Consider the following 12501-nt stretch of genomic DNA (forward strand, 5'->3'; position numbering starts at 1 on the left):
TGTTCGAGTTGTCGAAAAGTTTTATATTAAAAATGTTGAATTGGGTTATTTAAGTGGCAATTGTTTACTTTCCTTTCGTTGGGTTTAATTTGGAAAATTGCTTCTAAAGATATATATATATATAGAATATTCCCACACTATAGTGTGGGAATTGAAACCTTTTAGTTTAAACTGTGTTTAGTTTAGTCTATGTTATTCTTTACTGGTGTGCATTTAGTCCCATTTCCCTTGCACGCGGAACAAGAAGATAAAGCCAGCGCACCCCACGGGGGGAGCATTCTCTACGAAATGCCGCGCATTTCCTCGCTCTCGGGCGCAAACCGAGATAAAACATCGGAAAAACTCCTTGCAGCCTTCATTCTCTGTAGCGAAGTCTTTCGGTGCGGATGCTTAGCGATTTACCCGGTGAACAGTTTTACTAAGCCCCAACATTGTTGTGCGTTTCCACCCTGAAACACCCGCCGTGTCCTCGCTTCGCGTGAGTTATCTAGGATTTGTGGAAGTGGCACAGTTCCTTTGTTCGGCCAACGGAACGGCGAGCAAGAAGCCAGAACTTTCGATCAACTTTTGGTTAGAATTAATTTTCCGCTAACCGAACCGTGAAAGTGCGCGAGTATTTTCCCTGAAAAACAAGCCGAAGTTTAGCGAATCAGTGTATGCGGTGACAAAACTCGAAAGAAAATAAGGAAATTTCCCACGAGTCGAAAGGAATGCTCCAATCAGCTTAAATTGTGTGTCTGTGAGTGTTCCCTTTTCAGCGAGGAAGAACGAATGGAAATCTGATAAATGATATAGAGGATTATGAAAATCTTCCAAAGCAAAAACTCGTAAATTTTCCTCAAGCGACAGTACCAAGAACGATTGAAAATTGAAATCTAGAAATAAGTCTCTTTGGGGAATACAGACATCAATAACATCCGAAAAATAAGAAGGAAATACATTTGCTTGATTTCCGATTGTTCAAACACTGTATTCGCAAGCAGCAACGGCAGCTTCCTCATCCTCTAAAACCATTCCACGAATCCTTCTTCTGCCAAACCAGTTCTCCTCCCCCTCCCCCAAGTGTGTTATCCTTTGCCAATGAAAACATCGCTCCCATCACATCAGCACATCATAGACAGACAAATTCACTGCGAAGAAATGCTCCCTCGCGTCGTGCATGGAATAACGATAACATGTAGACTACCGAATTGGGTAAACTCAACCTACTCATCTAATCTGATAACTAGCTTCCATTATTTAATCTTCGAAAAGCTTCTGCTGGCAGTTGGATTTTCCCATGGGTATTTTTCTGGTCGATTTGCGTAACCGTAGGGATCGCATGTAAGGTGAAAATGAGGCGTAACAAACTTAATGATATTTAGCACGTGTTAGCTGATTTGATACCTAGATTGCTCCTTGGAATAATAATAATACAGTGTGTAATAAGTAGTGTATATGTTATATCACTATGTTGTGCTTTCCATCCGAATAAAGTCGTGTTGTTCATGGCAATGAATCGACCACGCAGGTTAGAAGTCATACAAAGTAGACATTCAAACAAATGTATGCTTAATTAATCATAACATTTCTAAATTGTGCAATCCATACAAAATAGGCCTCTAAATATACTTCGTTTTTTGATGCTGCTTTAGAGTAGAGATTATTCCAACTTTGTCTAAGGAAAAGATTTTGTGTTAGTTTTAACCAATAATTGATAAAATATTTATTCAAAAATATTTATTCTTAAAATTTGAAAAAAAAAATATTAAGGAGATTGAGCATATCTGCCGGGAAAATTGGGTATATTGAAAAATTTCTTCATATTTTGAAAATGACACACTATAATTAGGAAATATTGGAAAAAATAGTCGAATTGGGTGAATGGTAAAATATGCATCAGGTTTCTTCAACTACTATAATAGCGTGAGAAACAACATATCGGGTTACTGCTCCTGGACTTCATCTCATAGCTCCGATATTGGTCTCACGAAAAACAAAGCAATGAAAAGGTATTTGGTTTGTTTATTATTTTTGTGATTTTTTTTTCAGCAGTAAGCACGTATGTTTGCAAAAAGAAGCGACGAAATTGGTGCCGTATTTCTTTGTTTAGTGGCTACCGCTTCTTTCTTATAAGCCGGAGGTCGTGGGTTCAATTCCAGACTCGTCCCTTTCCTACTTTGTATTTGTATCTTAGTATATTAGTTATTTAAGAGTTTGGCATTCCACCAAAAACGATTCTAACTGTTAGAATCTTCCGCACTAGCAATTCCAAAACCTCCCGTGGCATCTATGACAGGCCGTAGAGTTCTCTGCATCTTTCTTGAGTAGGGGTAAAAATAACTATCCTTCATCTTCCTCAGCTTTCGCAAGGATGTAGTCCGGACAAATCTCGACTATTGGGGAGTGAAATGTTTCCATCTAAGAGATAGTGGTTAGTCCCAAATGTGGATGAAAGTGATGATACTCTCATACAATAGTCCAGGCTTGTACCACTTACGAATTTGTGCGAATTAATCAATGTCAATGCTAATACAATGATAACTCACTAACCTCAGTTGGATGCTCTCCATGATTTCATTTTTTTATTTATTACCAGACTAAGGCCGGAAAGCCTGTGCTGTACATAAAAGTCTTCTCCATTCAGTTAAGTCCTTGGCTGCACGTCGCCAACCAACCAATCGGGTCCGCAAATCGTCCTCCACCTGATCGATCCACCTTGCCCGCTGTGCACCTCGCCTTCTTGTTCCCGTCAAGTCGTTGTCGAGAACCATTTTCATCGGATTACTGCCCGACATTCTAGCTGCGTGCCCGGCCCACCGCAGTCTTCCGATTTTTGCGGTGTAAACGATGGATGGTTCTCCCAACAGTTGACGCAACTCATTGTTCAGTCGTCTCCTCCACGTACCGTCCGTCATCTGCACCCCACCATAGATGGTAGCAAGCACTTTCCTCCACAGCACAACTCCTCCATGAGCATCGTCCAGGTCTCGTGTCCGTAAAGAACTACCGGTCTACCGAACTCCATTCGATCGGAGCGTTTTGCGGAGTCCAAAGTACGTACGATTTCCTGCCATGCTGCGTCTCCGAATTTCTCTGCCAGTATCGTTATCGGGGGCAGCAGGGACTATGTCCAAGGGCTTCACGATCCCTCCCCAGGCCATCTGCGAGTTGTGGCGCCTGCCTAGGATGTGGTGGGGTTTGACAGTGGGTCCTGTTAAACCTCTATAAAAAGCTGCATGTATCCGCAAGTAGGCTCCGCCAAAACGACCGTGTGCCGCTCAAAGCACACAAGCCCAAGTCCTGGTGTTATGTGGGACGCTAAACAGCCCTGACACGACGGCCCTCCGACGAGACAGGAGGTTCGCGCAGGCTCAATAAGCCACCTTTAAAAACAACCATTACGAATAAAGGCTCACGATTGGAAGCTTGGAACATGGAACTGCAAGTCGCTAGGCTTCGCAGGTTGCGACAGGATAATCTACGATGAATTACATCCTCGCAACTTCGACGTCGTAGCGTTGCAGGAAATCTGCTGTACAGGACAGAAAGTGTGGAAAAGCGGGCATCGAGCGGCTACCTTCTACCAAAGCTGTGGCACCACCAACGAGCTGGGAACCGGCTTCATAGTGCTGGGAAAGATGCGCCAACACGTGATTGGGTGGAAACCAATCAACGCAAGGATGTGGAAGCTGAGGATAAAATGCCGTTTCTTCAACTATAGCATCATGCAACGTGCACTGCCCACACGAAGGGAGACCCGACGACGAGAAAGAAGCGTTCTATGCACAGCTGGAGCAGACATACGATGGATGCCCACTGTGGGACGTCAAAATCGTCATCGGTGACATGAACGCTCAGATAGGAAGGGAGGAAATGTGTAGACCGGTCATCGGACCGGATAGTCTGCATACCGTATCGAACGACAACGGCCAACGATGCATTAACTTTGCAGCCTCCCGCGGAATGGTAGTCCAAAGCACTTTCTTCCCCCGCAAGAATATCCACAAGGCAACATGGAAATCACCTAATCAAGTAACGGTAAACCAAATCGACCACGTTCTAATCGACGGTAAATTCTTCTCCAACATCACGAACGTACGCACTTACCGCAGTGCGAATATTGAATCCGACCACTACCTCGTTGCAGTATGTCTGCGCTCAAAACTCTCGACGGTGTACAACGGAGTCGGAGTCGTCCGCTGCGGCTAAACATTAGGCGGCTAACAGACGGTAGACTAGCCCAAGACTACGCGCAGCAGCTAGAAGTGGCACTCCCAACGGAAGAGCAGCTAGGCGCAGCATTTCATGAAGATGGCTGGAGAGTTATTCGATCCGCCATTGGAAGCACCGCAACCGCTGCACTAGGCATGGTGGCTCCGTATCGGAGAAACGACTGGTATGACGGCGAATGTGAGCAGTTAGTTGAGGAGAAGAATGCAGCATGGGCGAGATTGCTGCAACACCACACGAGGGCCAACGAGGCACGATAAAAACGGGCGCAGAACAGACAAACTCGATTTTCCGGAGGAAAAAGCGCCAGCAGGAAGATCGAGACCGTGAAGAGACGGAGGAACTGTACCGCGCTAATAACGCACGAAAGCTCTATGAGAAGTTGAATCGTTCACGTAAGGGCCACGTGCCACAGTCCGATATGTGTAAGGACATAAACGGGAACCTTTTTACAAACGACCGTGAGGTGATCCAAAGGTGGCGGCAGCACTACGGAGAGCACCTGAATGGCGATATGGCAGACAACGGTGGCGGTATGGTAATGAACCTAGGAGCACGCGCGCAGGACATGCGACTTCCGGCTCCGAATCTCCAGGAAATCCAGTAGGAGATCGGCCGGCTGAAAAACAACAAAGCCCCTGGAGTTGACCAACTACCAGGAGAGCTGTTCAAACACGGTGGTGAGGCACTGGCTAGAGCGCTGCACTGGGTGATTACCAAGATTTGGGAGGATGAAGTTTTGCCGCAGGAGTGGATGGAAGGTGTCGTGTGTCCCATCTACAAAAAGGGCGATAAGCTGGTTTGTACCAACTACTCCGCAATCACATTGCTGAACGCCGCCTACAAGGTACTCTCCCAAATTTTATGCCACCGACTAACACCAATTGCAAGAAAGTTCGTGGGGCAGTACCAGGCGGGATTTATGGGTGAACGCTCTACCACAGACCAGGTGTTCGCCATACGTCAGGTGTTGCAGAAATGCCGCGAATACAACGTGCCCAAACATCATCTTTTTATCGACTTCAAAGCCACATATGATACAATCGATCGGGACCAGCTATGGCAGCTAATGCACGAAAACGGATTTCCGGATAAACTGATACGGTTGATCAAGGCGACGATGGATTGGGTGATGTGCGTAGTTCGAGTTTCAGGGGCATTCTTGAGTCCCCAAGCAACACCTCTTGTTTTTCAGTGAGTAACAACAACTGTGGTGTGACTTACTAAAGGTCTGACTTATGCACAACGCGTCGTATATGAAACTCCTTTGTGACACAAAAAGCGCAAGATGTGGAGCCTATTTGCAACATCTTGCGGCTACAATGAAAATAAAAACACTAAAACCAACCGGGAATCGAACCATGGACCTTGAGATTTGCAACCTTCTACTGTAACCATCACACCATCAATTCTATTAGGAGATTCTGCTACAAGTGCACTACATAAACAACAAAGTCATTTGTAACTTCATAGTACCTTATACGGAACATGCAGGGGACTGTCAAAAATAAAATACTGCTCAGCCGAGCTCAAAGTGTTTTGCAACATATCAGAAACATTGTCGTAACAGTAATAAACCGAAGTGTTATTAATTCTGCAACTTATCTGTTTTGTTTCTGATTTGAAACACATCGAATTTTAAACCACCCAAGAAGTCAGATGGGTAGAATATTACGACGCCACTTAAACGGAAATGAAACATTGTGTTTTTCTGAAACTAGGAAGTGGCTTTAATGTGACTCGATGTATTGCCAGTGTCTTCAATGCAATTTATTAGGAACAAACACCTATTTGAAAGATGTTGCGCGTGCTACTTGGGTCCCTAGAGGGTAGTCTTGAGTCTCGTAGAGGGTTACGGCAAGGTGATGGTCTTTCGTGTCTGCTATTCAACATCGCTTTGGAGGGAGTAATACGAAGGGCAGGGATTGACACGAGTGGTACGATTTTCACGAAGTCCGTCCAGTTATTTGGTTTCGCCGACGACATTGATATCATGGCACGTAACTTTGAGAGGGTGGATGAAGCCTACATCAGACTGAAAAGCGAAGCTAAACGGATTGGACTAGTCATCAACACGTCGAAGACGATGTACATGATAGGAAGAGGCTCAAGAGAGGTCAATGTAAGCCACCCACCACGAGTTTTTATCGGTGGTGACGAAATCGAGGTGGTTGAAGAATTCGTGAATTCGTTTACTTGGGCTCACTGGTGACCGCCGATAACGATACCAGCAGATAAATTCGAAGACGCATAGCGGCTGGAAATCGTAAGTATTTTCGATTTTTTTAATTTCAATTGAAGTTAATTTCCTATGTTCCGGGTATTAAACCGCCCTACTTGAACATTAATTCACAATGTTCTGAAAACTCAGATGTGAATATGTATATTATGTGAATGATTTTGATTTGAAAAATGTATTGGAGGTAACCACTTTCCCTTCGATAAGACTCGAACCCACGACCCTCAGTACGCTAGACTGGCGCCTGTAACTAACTAAGATTCGAAGGACCTTCGTCGGCCTTCGCAACTTAGCTGCTATTGAATGAGACCGAGATTCCTAAATTGAACGCATAGTCGAATCACTTACAATCCATTTGTCAAGCCAATACTTTTACATATGTATAGTACACGATTTCGAAATTTTATCTATTTATTGTGCAAACACTTTTTAGAACTAAGCGTTGACCTATTTGCTTGCAACAAGTTGCATTCCAAGGGGAATTCTCTCACATTTACTTCATTAGGTTTTGTACGGCAAACATTTAAAGTGCACTTTGATGCTTATTTGACCCCAAAATCCCTTAATTTCCAAATTTAAACAGCGAAATATATTTAGTGCCCTTCTGTGAATCCACAGTGAAGAGATAAACACAATGGTGTCTTAAAAATAAAACAACAAAAAATATGAAAATTTGTGATATACGAGACACTAGTGGGGCAAAACGAGATCAATAACTAGGGGAACGGTTCGGCACTTCATCCCAAAGCTCCTATTTCCATCCCATCAAAAACAAACCAATGAAAAGGAATTTAGTATGTTTTTTATTTTTGTGACTTTTTTATCAGTGAACACGCGTGTTAGCAAAAAGAATCGACGAGATTGGTGATGCATTTCTTTGTTTTGCGATGAGATGAATATATGTTCAGTGAGATGGAAAACGGAACAGTTCCCCTAAATACCGAAGTTATTTATGTCCATGAAACAGCACTAACTGGACTCCTTAGGAAATTCACTTTCGAATAAGCCCTTAATCTCCTCTGTAAGTTGTTCGTAAAAAAAGCTATCAGTTTTTTCCACCATTGAAATCGTTTTTTCCCAGTGTGCGCCTCCATTTTGCCTTGTGCCGGATGACGTCACCGTTCTTTACGTATTTTACCGTGAAGACCCATTTACAGCCGATAGCACGTCTTACTTACGTAAGGAATCTCCAGTAGCCTTGCGAGCAAAAGGCGTAGGATTGCCAAACCGGAGATAGCGAGTTCGATAGTGTATCCATTGTACTTGCCACACAAGATACATACTCATGAGGAAAGGCTAATAGTATACCAAGTTGAAAAGCAGGCCAAGTTCCAGTTGGAATGTAGAGCCATCGAAGAAGAAGAAAAAGCACGTCTTACTCTGGGCAGGTCAACCAGGTTCTATGTTTCATTGTCTTGCTCTATTAATTGCTTTGAGAACAGGATATCGCTTCCTTGAAAGTCTTCTCCTTCTCCTGAATCCACGGATCAGCCTTGTACACATACCTTTCTGGTGGTTTTCCTTGATTCATGCTTTCCGCTAGTATTCGTTAAAGAATGCATTATTACATTATTACATTATTTATTTGTCTCTTCATAATCTTCAAGACAGTCCCACACGTCATCATCATCAGATTCTGTGGCATTTGGATTGATAGCTTAATCATCTTGTCTTGTCACAACAGTAGGCTGACCATACATACCGTATTTAACGGGACAGTCCCGTTTTTTATATCCTATTGTGCGGTCCCGTCGTAATCTAAAAAATCCTCAATTTGTCCCGTTTTCTTCCAAAGGGCTCCAAAATGTTATTCAAACAAATTCATTATTTTTGGCAGGAATCCAAAATCAAATACATAGCAGGTGATTTTTTGTGAGTCTTTATTAGAAAAATTTTCAGCCCTCGGCTGGCTTATCTCTCAACAAAAAAAGTGTACGAAACCCATCAAAAAAGTGTTAGATGTTATGCTATTAGTGTTACTTTTAAAATAATGCTATTTATGGCGTTTTGCATTTTACATACGTTGATCGACTTCTCGTAAGGCTATTAACAGTTAATGACAACAGGTGCTTCTCCGGGAGATTTTTTCATACAGTCAGTTTTATTTCAATGATTTTTTTTTTGCTGGTTACTCCGGAGGCATTGAAATATGGCCAATTTCTTCAGTGGATTGAACAGAATTAGTAACTTGATAAGCAAGTATTTCCTGAAAATCAGGTCACGCCTCAACGTCAATAAAATGAAGCGCAGGGACATTCTAATTTTCAGATTATGTTCATTTTCGATTTTTCTTTTTGAATCTTCCGAAGTAGGAGATTCATTTTTTTTTTCAAATCTGCTTTACCTCATATCTTTCAATCATTTGATCTTTTAAAAACATTAATAATCATTCAGTCTTTCATAATAATTCTGAAAATTTCGAAATCATCCACTGTAAAAAAAAACGACGGCATGAAAAAAAAATTTGAAAATCAACTGAAAAAAATCGAGTTAAAGGCAATTTCAAACCGAGGGAAAATTTGGTCGGATTGAAGGCTAGATTTATGGTCATCACATACTTTAACCCTTTAAGCCCATTTTTTTCTAAGCGGTATTACCCAGTAAATTTGATATGTTCCATTTGTTTTCGTGAATAACAATGGAGAACGGACAAAACAAGTTGAAACATATTTTTTCGGGATGTACTAGATCAGCGGTTCTCAACCTTTTTCTTGAGAGGTACCCCTTCGAAGTTTTGCATAATTTGAGGTACCCCCTCTCGAAAGCAGGCTTCCAATCCTCTTGAACACATAATTCCGAGCCCTTTTGAAAAGAAGCTCCTTTATGCTTTTGAGTCCCTTTAGAGTAGGCTTCCGCGCCTTTTTATTAGAGGCTTCTGAGCCTCTTGTAGAGAGGCTTCCGAGCCTCTTGAAGGCGGTTTTCGAGCCACTTGAAAGGAAGCTTCCGTTGCATCTTGAAAGAACGCTTCTGAGCCTCTTAATAGTATGCTTCCAAGCCTATTGAAAAAAAGAATTCTAAGCTTCTTGAAGCGAGACTTCCGAGCCTCTTGAAAGGAGGCTGCCGAGCCTCGTCAAAGAAGGCTTCCGAACCACTTGAAAGTAGACTTCCAAGCCTCTCGAAAGGAGCCTTCCGAGCCTCTTGAAAGGAGCCTTCCGATTCTCTTGGAAGAAGGCTTTTGAGCCTCTTGAAAGAAGGCTTCCGATCCTCTTGAAAAAAGGCTTCCGAGCATCTTCAAAGGAGGTTTTTGAGTCTCTAGAAAAGGAGGCTTTTGAGCCTCTAGAAAAGAAGGCTTTTGACCTTCTTGAAAGGATGCTTCCGAGCCTCTTGAAAGAAGGCTTCCGAGCCTCCTGAAAGGATCCTTCCAAGCCTCTTGGAAAGAGGCTTCGGGGCCTCTTGAAAGGAAGCTTTTGAGCCTCTTGAGAGGCTTCCAAGCCTCTTGAGAGGAGGCTTCCGAGCTTCTTGAAAGGAGGCTTCCGAGCCTCTTGAAAGGAGGCTTCCGAGCCTCTTGAAAGGAGGCTTCCGAGCCTCTTGAAAGGAGGCTTCCGAGCCTCTTGAAAGGAGGCTTCCGCGCCTCTTGAAAGGAGGCTTCCGAGCCTCTTGAAAGGAAGCCTTCGAGCTGCTTGGAAGAAGGATTCCGAGAGGCGTAAAAGGATGCTTCTAATTTTCTTGCAAGTGAGTGAAAAAAAATCCTTTTTATTCATTCAACGTTTTGTTCGTTAGATCTTTTGTTGCGCAGCCCTTCATACATTGTGCTGGTTGTGTCAATTGGGATTTATTGATCGCATTACATATTATGTACAATATAAATTTTTGAAATAGAAAATACACAAAAATCAAAACTTTATGAATGAATTTTGATTGAAATTGTAATATGTCCGCCATTACACATTTTTGTCCGAGGTACCCCCTAGGACCAGCGAAGGTACCCCCAGGGGTACATGTACCCCAGGTTGAGAACCGCTGTACTAGATCATCCAAGCTGTCCTTGAGTCCAGAACTTACGATCTACAGTTACCATGCAAGCTATTTTCGTCATTACCCGAGCAGGAGCGACGACATCGATAACAGAAATTGGTATGATTTAGCCTTGCATAAGAGGTAAAATACTAAAAACTTATACGCAGAATACTTGAGGCATACTATGCTTAGGTATTTCAATACCAAACGAATATTAATTGGTTATGCATTTGGTATTGAAATTCAATTTAATAACTGAGTTTGTTATGACTTAAGTATTGTACATATTAGTTTTTGGTATTATTCCTTTGGTATTTTACCTCTTATGCAGGGCTAGTTCATAACATAATTAAGTATTATTGAGCCAATTTCTCCTGCTCGGGTATAAGCTTGGATGTGTATTCATACATATCCATAACATATTCCTAAAGATCAAGCGAAGTGGTCAGATGGTTTTGGTATATCTTGGGTCATCTTTCAGAACTTGCAATCTACAACCACCACTCTAACATTTTTCGTCGCTCCAAGCTGGAATGTGAATTCAACCATATCCATAAAATATTTATGAAGATCAGGAGACTTTGTCAGATGGTTTTGGGACATCCTGGGTTATCCATACCATCCTTGAGTTCAGAACATGCGATCTACAGCCACCGCTCTAGCTTTTTTCTTAATTCTTATTTCAAAGCTTCAAGCTTGGATATTTGTGAAAATCAGGAGACATGGTATGATGGTTTTGGGATATCCTGGGTCATCCAAACTGTTCTTGAGTTCAGAACTTGCGATCTACAACCATCACTCTAACTTTTTTCGTCGCTCCAAGCTTGGATATGTATTCAACCATATCTATAGGGGAAGGTGGGTAGACTTGATCCCCGGGGAGACTTGATCACCCCTTGTTTTATCGAGAACTAAAGTAGTTTTGTTCTAGCGTATTTTTAGTATAGATCCTCTAGACAAATGACCTTTATGTGGTGAGTTATTTTTTGGTTTGACAACCTTATTTATTCTGCAGTGCGGTTTGTATGTTTTGACCTTCCTAAAGATTTTTTTGTTGGCCACGCAAAATTTGAACAACTTTTCATAACAATGACCAAATGCTTTCGTTATTTCACAGCACATAGCCATAAATATGCTTAATGATCTGCACTGATAAAAATAACAACATTCCATCAAAGTTTTAGGATATTTGGATTTGAAGTTATTGTCTCAACATGGGGACATTTGATCCCCCATTAGTAACCCATACAAAAATTTGGAAAAAAAAATTCAAAAAAATATAAATCTGTTCTCAGGCTTTTAATTTTTTGTAGATTTGGCAGTTTTGATGAAGTGTTGGCAGGAAAAATTATTTATTGCGTAGATATTATAGAAAGGGGATCAAGTCTCCAAAAATTTTAAAATTGCATGTGTTGTGAATTCAATAACAAAAATCGTTCATGTATATGCACAGCAATTCGAAAATTGCGCGTATTTTGAAGGAAAAATATTTAAAAAATCTGAGGGCACCTTTCTAATATTATCAAAGCAAGTTCTTGGAGAGGGATCAATTTCCCCCGAATATTTTAAAAGTAGATTTTTGACAGCAGTCTAAAAAATTGATTGTGTATCAATAACAACAATAATTTAAGGACTGTCATACATCAGTAAAGTTATATACTATACTTCTTAGAGAGTCTGTGTGGAAATCGCGTATGTTTATTTATTTTTGGCTGTGATACATCGGAAATCAGAAAAGGATCAAGTCTACCCAGTCTCCCTAACATATTCATGAAGATCAGGAGACTTTGTTTTGGGATATACTAGGTCATCGAAACCGAATTTGAGTTCAGAACTACAGCCACGAATCTAGCTTTTTTCAGCACTAGAAGCATGGATATTAGGGTAATTTGAAAAATCGATTTTGCTCCACGATGCTCATCTGATTCTGCATCATGTTCTGAGTGTTCTCCAAAAATTTGAGCTCATTTTACTAATTACTAATTATTGGAACGATTAATTGAGCTGCGGTTTTCGTTGAGTCAAAGCTCTTGAGTATCCCTTTAGCTATGTAGGTTTTCTTTTAACCTGTGCTTAATGAGGAAGCGCCATAA

General features: G+C 41.6%; 1 protein-coding gene across 2 annotated transcripts in view; it reads left to right on the forward strand.

Annotated features, from left to right (window-relative positions):
* Nucleotides 1-502: 502 nt before the first annotated feature.
* LOC134202628 (calmodulin-like) overlaps nt 503-12501 on the forward strand; it is a 103802-nt gene continuing 91803 nt past the window's right edge. For both annotated transcript variants that reach the window (XM_062677644.1, XM_062677645.1), the window contains exon 1: nt 503-739. The gene's annotated coding sequence lies outside the window, so the exon portion shown is untranslated. The remainder of the gene's footprint in view (nt 740-12501) is intronic.

The sequence above is a fragment of the Armigeres subalbatus genome, unplaced genomic scaffold, assembly GCF_024139115.2.
Source record: "Armigeres subalbatus isolate Guangzhou_Male unplaced genomic scaffold, GZ_Asu_2 Contig1310, whole genome shotgun sequence".
In the NCBI taxonomy this organism is placed as follows: Eukaryota; Metazoa; Arthropoda; class Insecta; order Diptera; family Culicidae; genus Armigeres; species Armigeres subalbatus.